We start from the raw sequence: 12,323 nt of genomic DNA on the forward strand, positions 1-12,323 counted from the left end.
GAACGATAGCTGTACTGATTAAACGAAAATCGTACGATCTGGCATCGTACGAAAAAAATTTCCGTGCATGTCCGATAGAATAATATCGGATGTACTGTCCTAATCGGCTCTCGAAAGCTCTGTACTAACGATCCGATTATCGTACGATCGATTCGAAAGCGGTATTTTCCGTACGATTTTCGGATCGTGTGTACGGGGCATAAGACAGCTCCATTCACTTACATTGATTTTATCATGTTGCGCGACTTGAGGCAACTTGGGATGACTTCAAGTCGGATCCAATGTTGCCCCTGTGTGAATGGACTCTCATTGTATCTGTACGGAGATAGTCCATTCAATCACATTAGGTGGTTATGTGTACTGGTCAGCCTCAGCAACTGCCCCCATATTTCCACCTTCGCAATTTTTATATTATGTAAAATCCAATAGGGATGAGCTTGAATTTGGCCAACAGTGAGAGGATTCAATCATGCTTAGGACAAACATAGCTCTATACTCTAGATGAGGGGTCTCCAAACATTCTTAATAATGGGCCAATTTATTGTTCTTCAGACTTTGAGGGGGCCAGACTGCAGCCAGTGGGAGTAGAAAATGGCAGTGAAAAATGCCCAATCATTGGTTCCAGTGGCAGGAAAAGCGCTCCATCATTGGTGTCAGTGGGGGGGGGGGGGGGAATAGTGGCCCATCATTAGTGTCAGTGGGGGGAATAGTGGCCCATCATTGGTGTCAGTGGGAGGGATAGCGCCCCATCATTGGTGTCAGTGAGAGGAATAGTGCCCCATCATTGGTGTCAGTGGGAGGAATAGTGGCCTATCATTGGTATTAGTTGGAGCAATAGCACCCCATCATTAGTATCAGTGGGAGGCATAGTGCCCATCATTGGTATTAGTGGGAGGAATAGAGCCACGTCACTGGTGTCAGTAGGAGGCATAGTGCCCCATCGTTGGTATTAGTAGGAAGAAATGTGTCCCATCATTGGTATAAGTGGGAGGAATAGTGTCCTATCATTAGTGTCAATGAAAGAACTAGTGCCCCATTATTGGTGTCAGTAGGAGGAATAGAGATGCAGGAACTATGGCTCACTGTTGCTCACAGTAGGGGGGGACTTCCCCAAGGGCCGCAGTTTGGAGACCACTGCTCTGGACAACCATGAAGTCAAAAATGCTTGGGGCAAACATAGATCTTTACAGTACTTTAGACAAAAAAACTGTATATATATATATATATATATATATATATATATATATATATATATATATATATATATATATATATATAAAAAGAAAGGGGCATACTTGATGGATTTTTTTTCTGCCATCTCTTGTCTGCATTTCTAAGCTGTCAGTTAAGGGCCAATCAACTAAGGCCGAGGCATTTCCCACCCTGGAGGAGCTCATACACGTGAATATGTACACCTGTAGGGTGGTGAATGCCTTGGCTTTAATTATTTGGCCCTCCAATAACAGCTTCCTTTGGGTTTGGCCAAACATGAGTTTGGACTGAACCTACTGAAACCCACACCCATCCCTAATAATGGATAACAGAGATGCATTTATTTGTGTCTTTTATAACTGCCAAGACTTTGAAGCCTGTAACATTGGAAAACTTGGAAGGGCTGATTTACAAGAACTGTATAAAAAGAAAGTTGAGGCTTTACACATGGATGCCAATCAAATTGCAAATATCATTTGAAAGAAAAGCCTCGATTGGTTGTTCTGAGTAGATGTTTTCATGTCTTCCTCTCTTGTCTGATATCAACAATGGTCATACATCGCTACATCTCTAGCTCCTACATCTTCCCATAATATATCCTCATGTACATATTTTATGTGTTTTATTTATCTCCCTTGTGTAGACATCCAAAAGACCTGAGACAGCTGCTGGGCACTGCCATCTTGGATGGAGTGACTCTCTATATTATTATCCCTTGCTCCTCTGGCAGCTACATAAAAGGTTACGTAAGCAGTTGAGGAGAGGGGAGGAGGAGCTGGGCCAGCACAGACAGTAGTTAGACAATCCCAGAAAAGGAGAGGGCTATGACGTGCAAAGAGGAATTTGGCTGTGACTCTTTGTGGAGTAATTCAATTTTCCATTAGGTTCAAAGGCACATTGTGAAGTGAATATAAAAACTTTTATGGAAAAAACAGGTAATCAAGTATGCATTTAAAATAATTTATTTTCTGTGCTTTTACACAGGGGCAGGCTCTACCACCCCTCTGAAAAGCATTTCGCAGTGGATCACTTTTTTAGAGACAGTTTAGAACCAATATTACCACCTCTTGAATCCCCTTCTTTTTTTTTTTTTTTACTTCTAAGGGGGATTTTACATTGAAATAGTGTATTTGGCACACAGTTGCAGTGTGGTCCCATTTACTTTAAGGATCGGTTCACACTAGAATGATTTGTCAGGCGACTTAGCCACCTGACAAGTAGCGTCCCATTCTGTACTATGGAACCTTTCTAATCGGAGCGACACAAGTCGCTCCGACTTAGAAAAAGGTTCCTGTACGACTTGGGGGGGGGGGGGACTTGAGGCGACTTGCATTGACTTCTATACAGAAGTCGTTTTGCATGTCGCCGCAGTGGCCGCGTCCAGGTCGCCTGAGGCAGTCGCGCTGTAAGTCGTGCTGCCTCAGTGTGAACTGGACCTAATAGGTGAGTTATGCCAGCCATAGATGGTTGGAATTTCAGTTGGTTCAGCAGAAACCATCCGAGAATCGAACCAGTGGCGGCCAGTCCATTAGGGGCACGTGGGCACCACGCCCTCTGTCCATGGTTGCCACATTTTAATTAATGCTCTATGATCTCCAGTCGCTACCCCCTATTCATGCATCAGGCCCCTTTCAGGACGCCGGGCGCATGAATTACAGCTGTGGGGATGTTTTTTGTAAGCACCTAATTAGAGCCGGAGGCTCTAATAGGCTACAAAATAAGGTGGGCTTGTGGCGCAGAGCATTGCACCATGAGCCCACCAAGGTGTTAAATTAATACTCACTATTGAAACACTGATCCTCAATCTAGCCAATCAGAAGTGGGTATGAGACACGTTTTCCAATTGTCTGGAAAGAGAAGAGTCCCAATTGGCCACCGAGGAGGAGGGAGGAAATGGAAGCCGACTTGATGCCCATGGAGAGCAGGGGAAGGTGAACCTGCCACCGCTGCCAAGCAGGGGAAGCCGCCAGTTAAGCTCGGGAGAAGCGATACCCACCATAGATGGGGTAAGTGCTCCAGACCCAAAAGACCGGTGGGTGGTAATACTGTTTGCCGCCCTTCCCCAAAAAAATTACCACTGACCACCATTGATTCTAACCATGTATGGGCAGGCTGAATGTACCCAATGCACTCTTTATGTCTGGATTTCCTCTCCAAATATGGAAAGGTGTCTTCACAGTAAGAGCTGTGAAAATGTGGAATAGACTCCCTGAAGAGGTGGTTCTGTCCAGCTCAGTAGATTGCTTTAAAAAAAGGCCTGGATTCTTTCCTAAATGTACAGAATATAACCGGGTACTAACATTTATAGGTAACGTTGATCCAGGGAAAATCCGATTACCTCTCACGAGATCAGAAAGGACTTTTTTCCCCTGCTGTAGTAAATTGGATAATGCTTTGCTTTTTTTTTTTTGTCTTCATCTGGAACAACTGTGGGTATAGGATTGTGTATATGGGATTATATGATTATTTTTTTTATCATTAGGATTTTTTTCCCCTTTTATCAGTTGAACTGGATGGAAGTGTTCATTTTGGCAGCAAATTTCGATTTAGTCTTAGTCTTAGCCCTTGTACACACGGTCGGACATTCCGATGGACAATGTCCGATAGGACCGTGCTGTCGGATAATCCGAGTGTGTGGACTGTTTTCTTTCCATGTGAAGTTAGCTTTACCCACAATTTAAGTTTGTGACAGCGTCTCTTTAGGCACCCCTTTGAAACCCCCCTATATACACTATCTGGCAGTGCCGTGCGGTGACACGTTCGGTACATCATGGTATTGATCACTTGGCGCCAGCACGGAATAAGACAAATGTTGCCAGCCAGCGGGGATCCTCAGAATACAAACCAACATCTCCGACACTTGTCTAAATATCTGCTAAAACAATGTTTTTCCAAAGCTCCTCGGGTAACGTGTGAGCTCACCAGCAAAGAAAACACAAATTGAGTTCTTTTTAACCGTACCATTCCAGTCATCTGTTATTTATTGCCCAAAGTGAAGACACGAGGGGCTCCTGTACAAAAACTGGGAAAATTCAAATGTTAAAGAGGAGTTCCCGTTAAAAAAAAAAAAAAAGATAAAAGTCAGCAGCTATAAATACAGCTGACTTTTAATAATCGGACACTTACCTGTTCCAGGGTCCAGCGATGCGGGGGATCGAACTCCGCTCGTCTCCCCCCCCCCCCTCCCCTCCGCTCGGCGGGGCCGGATTTGCAACTGTGGGCACCTGGCTGTGTGCATGCACCGTGATTGGCCGCAAAGTCATCTGGGATCTGTCACGTGTCACAGATGACTGATAGGAGGGAGGGGGCAGAGCTGAGCACTTCCTGCGCTGAGGGGAAGTGATGTCACCTGCCCAGGCACTGAAGAAGGCAGACTACGAGGGACCCCCTAGCAACAGCCATTTAGAGGTGAGTTTAAAAAAAATCCAATTTTTTTTTTACGAATTTTAATCATTTTTTTCTTTTTTCTGTGGAATACCACTTTAAGTTGGCAATACATGGATAGAAAATAGTTCGAAAAAAAGGTTTGTTTTTGATAAAGTTTTGTTGAAAGACTGTGTGTAAACACCATCATTGTATCAAATTATTTTCCCATATATTATCGATCGTTAACTGCAATATACAGTACATACAAACTGGTGTTTTGTTGATAAATGATCAATGCACATGTGGTGTACGTATTTACAAACGATTTCCCTACTAATGTTTTGAAAATCACAGTAAAATTCTGACATGACAGATTTTTCTTTTGGCATAAAACGTTGCATTTCGAGAATCGGAATGCGCCGATTAACGTTTCTAAAAGCGAATGATTGGACTTATTGAATGCTTTTTTGAATGCCTTTCTATCCATGTATGTCCAGCTTTAGTCCTCTTTCAGAAGTTGAGATTCTGCTGTAGCACATGTGGAGCTCACTAATGGATTACGGGAGTGGCTTGTTCCTTGGCCCCTCCCCCTTTTTTACATCAACCACTGAAGTTAAAGAGCAATCAGATTTGGTGGAGGGGGGATTATGGTGTGGGGTTGTTTTTCAGGGGTTGGGCTTGGCCCCTTAGTTCCTGTGAAGGCATTAGCATATCAAGACATTTTGGACAATTTCATGTTCCCAACTTTGTTACCCCTTCCTGTTCCAACATGACTACACACCAGTGCACAAATCAAGATCCATAAACACATAGATGAGCGAGTTTGGGGTGGAGGAACTTGACTGGCCTGCACAGAGTCCTGACCTCAACCCAAACATCTTTGGGATAAATTAGAACGGAGACTGCGAGCCAGGCTTTCTCGTCCAACATCAGTACCTGACCTCACAAATGCTCTTCTGGAAGAATGGTCAAACGTTCCCATAGACACACTCCTAAACCTTGTGGACAGCCTTCCCAGAAAAGTTGAAGCTGTTATAGCTGCAAAGGGTGGGCCAACTCAATATTAAACCCTACGGACTAAGACTGGGATGCCATTAGAGCGGTTGTAAACCTAGTTACATTATATATCCTATAATTAAAGGCTTACCTGTAGGTATTGTAAACATCTCCTAAACCTGCACAATTTAGGAGATGCGCACTGAAGAAACAGGGCACTCATGCCATTTCTTCAACAGCCGTGCCGTGACCGGCGGCTCTTGCATGCATGCATAACTCCGGGTTGTCGTCAGTCACAGCGGTGTGTGGGGCCACTGCAACAGCTTAGATCTAAGGTAAGTATTTCATAGTGAACTATTATGCGATGCATACTAGCTCATTATGTCTTTGTCCTACATGTGCTTTTTTTTCCGGGTTTACAACCACTTTAACCACTTCCCGACCAGCGCACGACAATGTACGTCGACAGAATGGCACGGGCAGGCATATTGGAGTACAGGTACGTCCATTATTCAATGCCGCCCTGCCATCGGGAGTGCGCCGCCGGCGCCGCGCTCCCGCGCTGGTCGGCACCCCCGTGAGTCCGGTCGCGGGACCCACGGACTCGATCGCCGCTGGCATCCCCGCGATCGTCTCACGGAGCGGCCGAATGGAGGAAATGCTGTGTAAACAACATTTCTCCATTCTGCCTAGCAACTAGTGACGCTGATCTCTGCTCCATGTGATTGGAGCAGAGATCAGTGTTCACTAAATGAAAGCCCAACCCCCCCACAGTTAGTAACACACCCCTAGGAACACTTAACCCCTACACTGCCACCCACTGGTTAACCCTTTCACTGCCAGTGTCATTTACACAGGAATCACTGCATTTGTATAGCAGTGATTACTGTATAAATGACAATGGTCCCAAAAATGTGTCAAAAATGTCCGATGGGTCCCCCACAATGTCGCAGTCACAATAAAAATCGCTGATCGCCGCCATTACTAGTAAAAAAAAAATAATAAAAAATTATTAATAAAAATGCTATAAAACTATCCCTATTTTGTAAACGCTATAACTTTTGCGCAAACCAATCAATAATCGCTTGCGATTTTTTTTACCAAAAATATGTAGAAGAATACGTATCGGCCTAAACTGAGGGAAAAAAATGTTTTTTTATATATTTTTGGGGGATATTTATTATAACAAAAAGTAAAAAATAATGCGTTTTTTTCAAAATTGTCACTCTATTTTTGTTTATAGCGCAAAAAATAAAAACCGCAGGGGTGATCAAATACCACCAAAAGAAAGCTCTATTTGTGGGAAAAAAAGGACGTCAATTTTGTTTGGGAGCCACGTCGCACGACCGCGCAATTGTCAGTTAAAGCGACGCAGTGCCGAATCGCAAAAAGTGGTCTGGTCTTTCTCGTGTGTGTGTGTGTGTGTGTGTGTGTGTGTGTGTATCCAGAAAGTATTCACAGTGCTTCACTTTTTCCACATTTTGTTATGTTACAGCCTTATTCCAAAATTGATTAAATTCATTATTTTCCTCAAAATTCTACAAACAATACTCCATAATGACAACGTGAAAGAAGTTTGTTTGAAATCTTTGCAAATTTCTTAAAAATAAAAAAAATGAAAAAGGCCCATGTACATAAGTATTCACAGCCTTTGCTCAATACTTTGTTGAAGCACCCTTGGCACATATTACAGCCTCTAGTATTTTTGAGTATGATGCTACACACCTATTTTTGGGCAGTTTCTCACATTCTACTTTGGCCTCTCAAGCTCCATCAGGTTGGATGGGGAGTGTCGGTGCACAGCCATTTTCAGATCTCTCCAGAGATGTTAAATTAGGTTAAAGTCTGGGCTCTGGCTGGGCCACTCAAGGACATTCACCAAGTTGTCCTGTAGCCACTCCTATGTTATATTGGCTGTGTGCTTAGGGTCGTTGTCCTGTTGGAAGATGAACATTCACCCCAATCTGAGGTCCAGAGCGCTGTGAAGCGGGTTTTCATCAAGGATGTCTCTGTACATTGATGCATTCATCTTTCCCTTTATCCTGGCTAGTCTCCCAATTCCTGCCACTGAAAAACATCCCCACAGCATGATGCTGCCACCACCATGCTTTACTATAGGGATGGTATTGGCCAGGTGATGAGCGGTGCCTGGTTTCCTCCAGACTTGCCATTCAGGCCAAAGAGTTCAATCTTTGTTTCATCAGACCAGAGAATTTAGTTTCTCATGGTCTGAGAGTCCTTCAGGTGCCTTCTGCCAAACTTCAGATGGGCTGTCATGTGCCTTTTACGCCGCGTACACACAACCAGACTTTTTGACGGACTAGGTCCGACGGTCTTCCCAACGGACTTTCAGCGGAGTTCCCACAGACTTTCCGGACGAACGGACGGACTTGGCCACACATAAACACACCAAAGTCCAACGGATTAAAGCGTGATAACGTAGGACTGGACTAGAATAAGGAAGTTCATAGCCAGCAGCCAATAGCTGCCCTAGCGTCGGTTTTCGTCCATCGGACTAGCATACAGACAAATGGATTTTTAGACCAGACTCGAGTTCCTCGGAAAGATTTGAAACACGTTTATTTTTAGGTCTGTCAGAATTTTGTGGAAAAAAAGTCCGTTGCAGCCCATACACGATCGTAATATGCGACAGATTCATTGCGTCGGATATTCAGTTCATCGAAAAGTCCGGTCATGTGTACGCGCCATTACTGAGAAGTGGTTTCCTTCTGGTTGCTCTATCATACAGGCCTAATTGATGGAATTCTGCAGAGATGGTTGTTCTTCTGGAAGGTTCTCCTCTTGCCACAGAAAAATGCTGGAGCTCTGTCAGAGTGACCATCGGGTTCTTGGTCACCTCCCTCACTAAGGCCCTTCTCCCCCCAATCGCTCAGTTTGGCCAGGCAACCTACTCTAGGAAGAGTCCTGCTGGTTCCAAACTTCTTCCATTTACAGATGATGGAGGCCACTCTGCTCATTGGAACCTTCGATGCTGTAGAAATGCCTCAATACAATCCTGTCCCAGAGGTCTAAAGACAATTCCTCGGACTTCATGGCTTGGTTTGTGCTGGGACATGCACTGTTAACTGTGGGACCTTATATAGACAAGTGTGTGCCTTTCCAAATCATGTCCAATCAACTTAATTTACCACAGGTGGACTCCAATCAAGTTGTAAAAACATCTCAGGCCGGGTTCACACTGGTACAACAAACTCTCCGACATTGGGAGTTCATGTTGCATGACGTGTGAAAATCAATGTTTCCCTATGAGAGCCGTCTTAACTGGTCCGACACAAGTCAGTCCAACTTTGAAAATGCTCTTTGCACTACTTTGGTCCGACTTTGATCCTACTTCAGCCCATTGAAACCAGATCAAAGTCAGATCGCAGTCTTAACTGATCCGACTTTGGCAATTCGACTTGTGCTCTGATGATCTTGAAGAGGAACCCCACGCCCAAATGTAAAAGAAAAAAACAGCATGGGTTCCCCCTCCAAGAGCAGGTCCTTAGGTCCGGTATGGATTTTAAAAAATGTAGTGGTTCCCCCCTCCCCAAATCCATACCAGCACCTTATCCAAGCACACAGCCTGGCAGGTCAGGAAAGGGTGTTGGTGTTGGATCAAGCAAGTGCCCCCCTCTCCTAAACCACCAGGCCGCATGTCCTCATAATGGGGGCGTGGGTGCTTTGGGGCAGCGGGGCCTTGCGCTGCCAGTGCAGCCTCAGTGTATTTTTTTTCTGTATTTGCTGTTTTTAAAAGAATAAAACATGGGTTAGGCCCCTTTCACACATGCGGATAGTATGTCCGTATTTCATCCATCCGTTTGCGGATGAAATACGGACATACATGCATCCCTATGGGATAGCGGTTCATCCGCAGACACCCGCTATGGTCTGATTCTACAGACGGAGGAAAATCCTATTTTTCTATCCGTCTGCAGAGCGGATCGGATGAACACAGACAGACGGTCCGTGCTCATCCGATCCCCATAGAGGAGAGCGGAGAGCTGACAGGGCGGTCCCTGCACTGTGTGCGGAGACCGTCCTGTCTGCCGCCGGCTCAGCGGGGACAACGGAGCGATCCCCGCTGAGCGAGCTGATCATCACGGGGCGGATCATTACTGATCCGCCCCGTGTGAAAGGGGCCTTAATGATCACCTATCCCAGAGATGTACTGAATATTTTTTATTTGCTCAAACATACACTTTAACCCTTTCCTTTGTCAAGTTATTTTTTATTTCTTGCACACATGTTTAAAAAATCATTTTAGACCTGAAGATCACTTAACCCCCAAAATATTATATATTTTCTGAAAACAGACACCCTGGAAAATATAGTGGTGAAAAATAATACACTAACGTTTTTTTAAGGGCACACAAGTGCAATATACTCCCCGTTTTTTTGGTTATATATATAAGATAAGGTTGCACCAAGTAAACAGATACCCAGCACATTAAGCTTTAACCACTTGACACCCAGGCCTTTTTCTGACACTTTTGTTTACATGTACAAATCAGTATTTGTTGCTAAAATATTAGAACCCTCAAACTTTATTTTTTAAGCAGAGGCCTTAGAAAATAAAATGGTAGGTTTTGCAATTTTTTGGAAATTTTTTTTTTAAATTTGAATGCAAAAGAACACAATACATAACCTCTTCCTAGCCAGTGTCATTAGTACGGTGACAGTGCATGTTTTTTCTAGCACTGATCGCTGTATTAGTGTCACTGGTCCCCAAAAGGTGTCAAAAGTGTCAGTTAGTGTCAATATCGCAATCTCGCTATAAGTCGCTGATCGCCGCATTACAAATAAAAAATGTTCAAAATAAATAAAAATATCCCATAGTTTGTAGACTCTATAACTTTTGCATAAAAATCAATACGCTTATGGGGATTTTTTTTACCAACATTATGTAGCAGAATACACGTTGACCTTAACAAAAATGCCGACCAGCCGCTGCAGTTGTACTGTGGCAGCATGGTTCGGCAGCGCAAATCGGCGTTATGCTATGTCAGTAGCATAAACGGTCACTAGCTCGCTGCCCGAACCGACGTGAGTGCCCGGCAGTTTTGATCACCGCCGGGCTGCCGCGATCGCTTGGGGCACATGGAGAACCGGCAGCTGGGTGTGTAAACACACAGTTTCCGGTTCTCTGAGCAGGGAACTGACAGATCGTCTGTTCATACAGAGTATGGGCAGCGATCTGTTAGTTTCCCTGCATAGTCCCATTCCCCTTCAGTTAAAACACAAAACAGGATACATATTAACCCCTCCCCCGCCCCCTAGTGTTAACCCCTTCACTGCCGGTGACATTTTTACAGTAATCAATGCAATTTTAATTGCACTGATCGCTGTATTAATGCCAATGGTCCCAAAAATGTGTCAAAATTGTGCGACGTGTCCGCCATAATGTCGCAGTCACAATAAAATTCGCTGATCGCCACCATTACTAGTAAAAAATTATTAATAAAAATGCCATAAAACTATCCCCTATTTTGTAGACGCTATAACTTTTGTGAAACCCAATCAATATACGCTTATTGCGATTTTTTTTTTTTACTATAAATATGTAGAAGAATACCTATCAGCCTAAAGTGAGGAAAAATACATTTTTAAATATATTTTTTGGGGATATTTATTATAGCAAAAAGTTAAAAATAGGTGAGGTGATCTATTTGTGAGAAAAAAAGGACCTCAATTTTGTTTGTGAGCCACGTCGCATGACCGCACAACTGTCAGTTAAAGCGACGCAGTGCCAAATCGCAAAAAGTGGTCTGGTCTTTGCTTAAAGCAGGGTTCCACCCTAAAGTGGAACTTCCGCTGATCGGAACCCCCCCCCCCCCCTCCGGTGTCACAATTGGCACCTTTCATGGGGAGGGGGGTGCAGATACCTGTCAACTTCCCGTGGGAGTCTATGCCATTTCCTGTCCTGCCGCGCTGTCTGCTGGGACACACACGGGTCCCAGAGACAGCGCGGACAATTCCTATTGCGCTGCGCAACTCGCGCATGCGCAGTAGGGAACCGGGAAGTGAAGCCGATTCGCTTCACTTCCTGATTCCCTCACCTAGAATGGTGGCGGCATCGCTGGACCCTGGGACAGGTGAGTGTCCATTTATTAAAAGTCAGCAGCTGTAGTATTTGTAGCTGCTGGCTTTTAATATTTTTTCCGCAGTACAGTCCCGCTTTAAGTGGTTAATACATGAAGAAATTTAATTTTTTTCAATTTCTTTATTGGATATGTTTTATAGCAGAAAGTAAAAAAATATTTTTTTTTCAAAATGCTGCTCTTTTTTGTTTATAGCGCAAAAAATTTAAAAACGCAGAGGTGATCAAATACCACCAAAAGAAAGCTCTATTTGTGGGTGAAAAAAAAGGCATATATTTTATTACAGCTTCGCACAACCCTGCAATTGTCAGTTAAAATAACGCAGTGCTCTATCGCAAAAAAATGGCCTGTCAATCGCAGCCAGTGAGCCAATGAGGAGAGGGCAGGAGTGACTTGACACACAGACCGCGGCTTGGGAATGAGCCTGCTCATAGGGGCCCCATAGCAAGATACTTGCTATTGTGAACACTTTGCAAGGGAGAAGGAACAGGACCACCGGGGGGATACCCCAAAAAAAGAAGATCAAGACTGCTCTGTGCAAAACTATTACACAGAGCAGGTAAGTATGTTTGTTATTAAAAAAAAAAAAAAAATCTTTAATTTAGAATCACTTTAATATGTGTATTTTTTATCTGCTTGGTGTTTTAA

This window comes from Lithobates pipiens, unplaced genomic scaffold (assembly GCF_037356315.1).
Source record: "Lithobates pipiens isolate NorthernLeopardFrog02 unplaced genomic scaffold, aLitPip1_a1.2 Scaffold_13, whole genome shotgun sequence".
Lineage (NCBI taxonomy): Eukaryota > Metazoa > Chordata > Amphibia > Anura > Ranidae > Lithobates > Lithobates pipiens.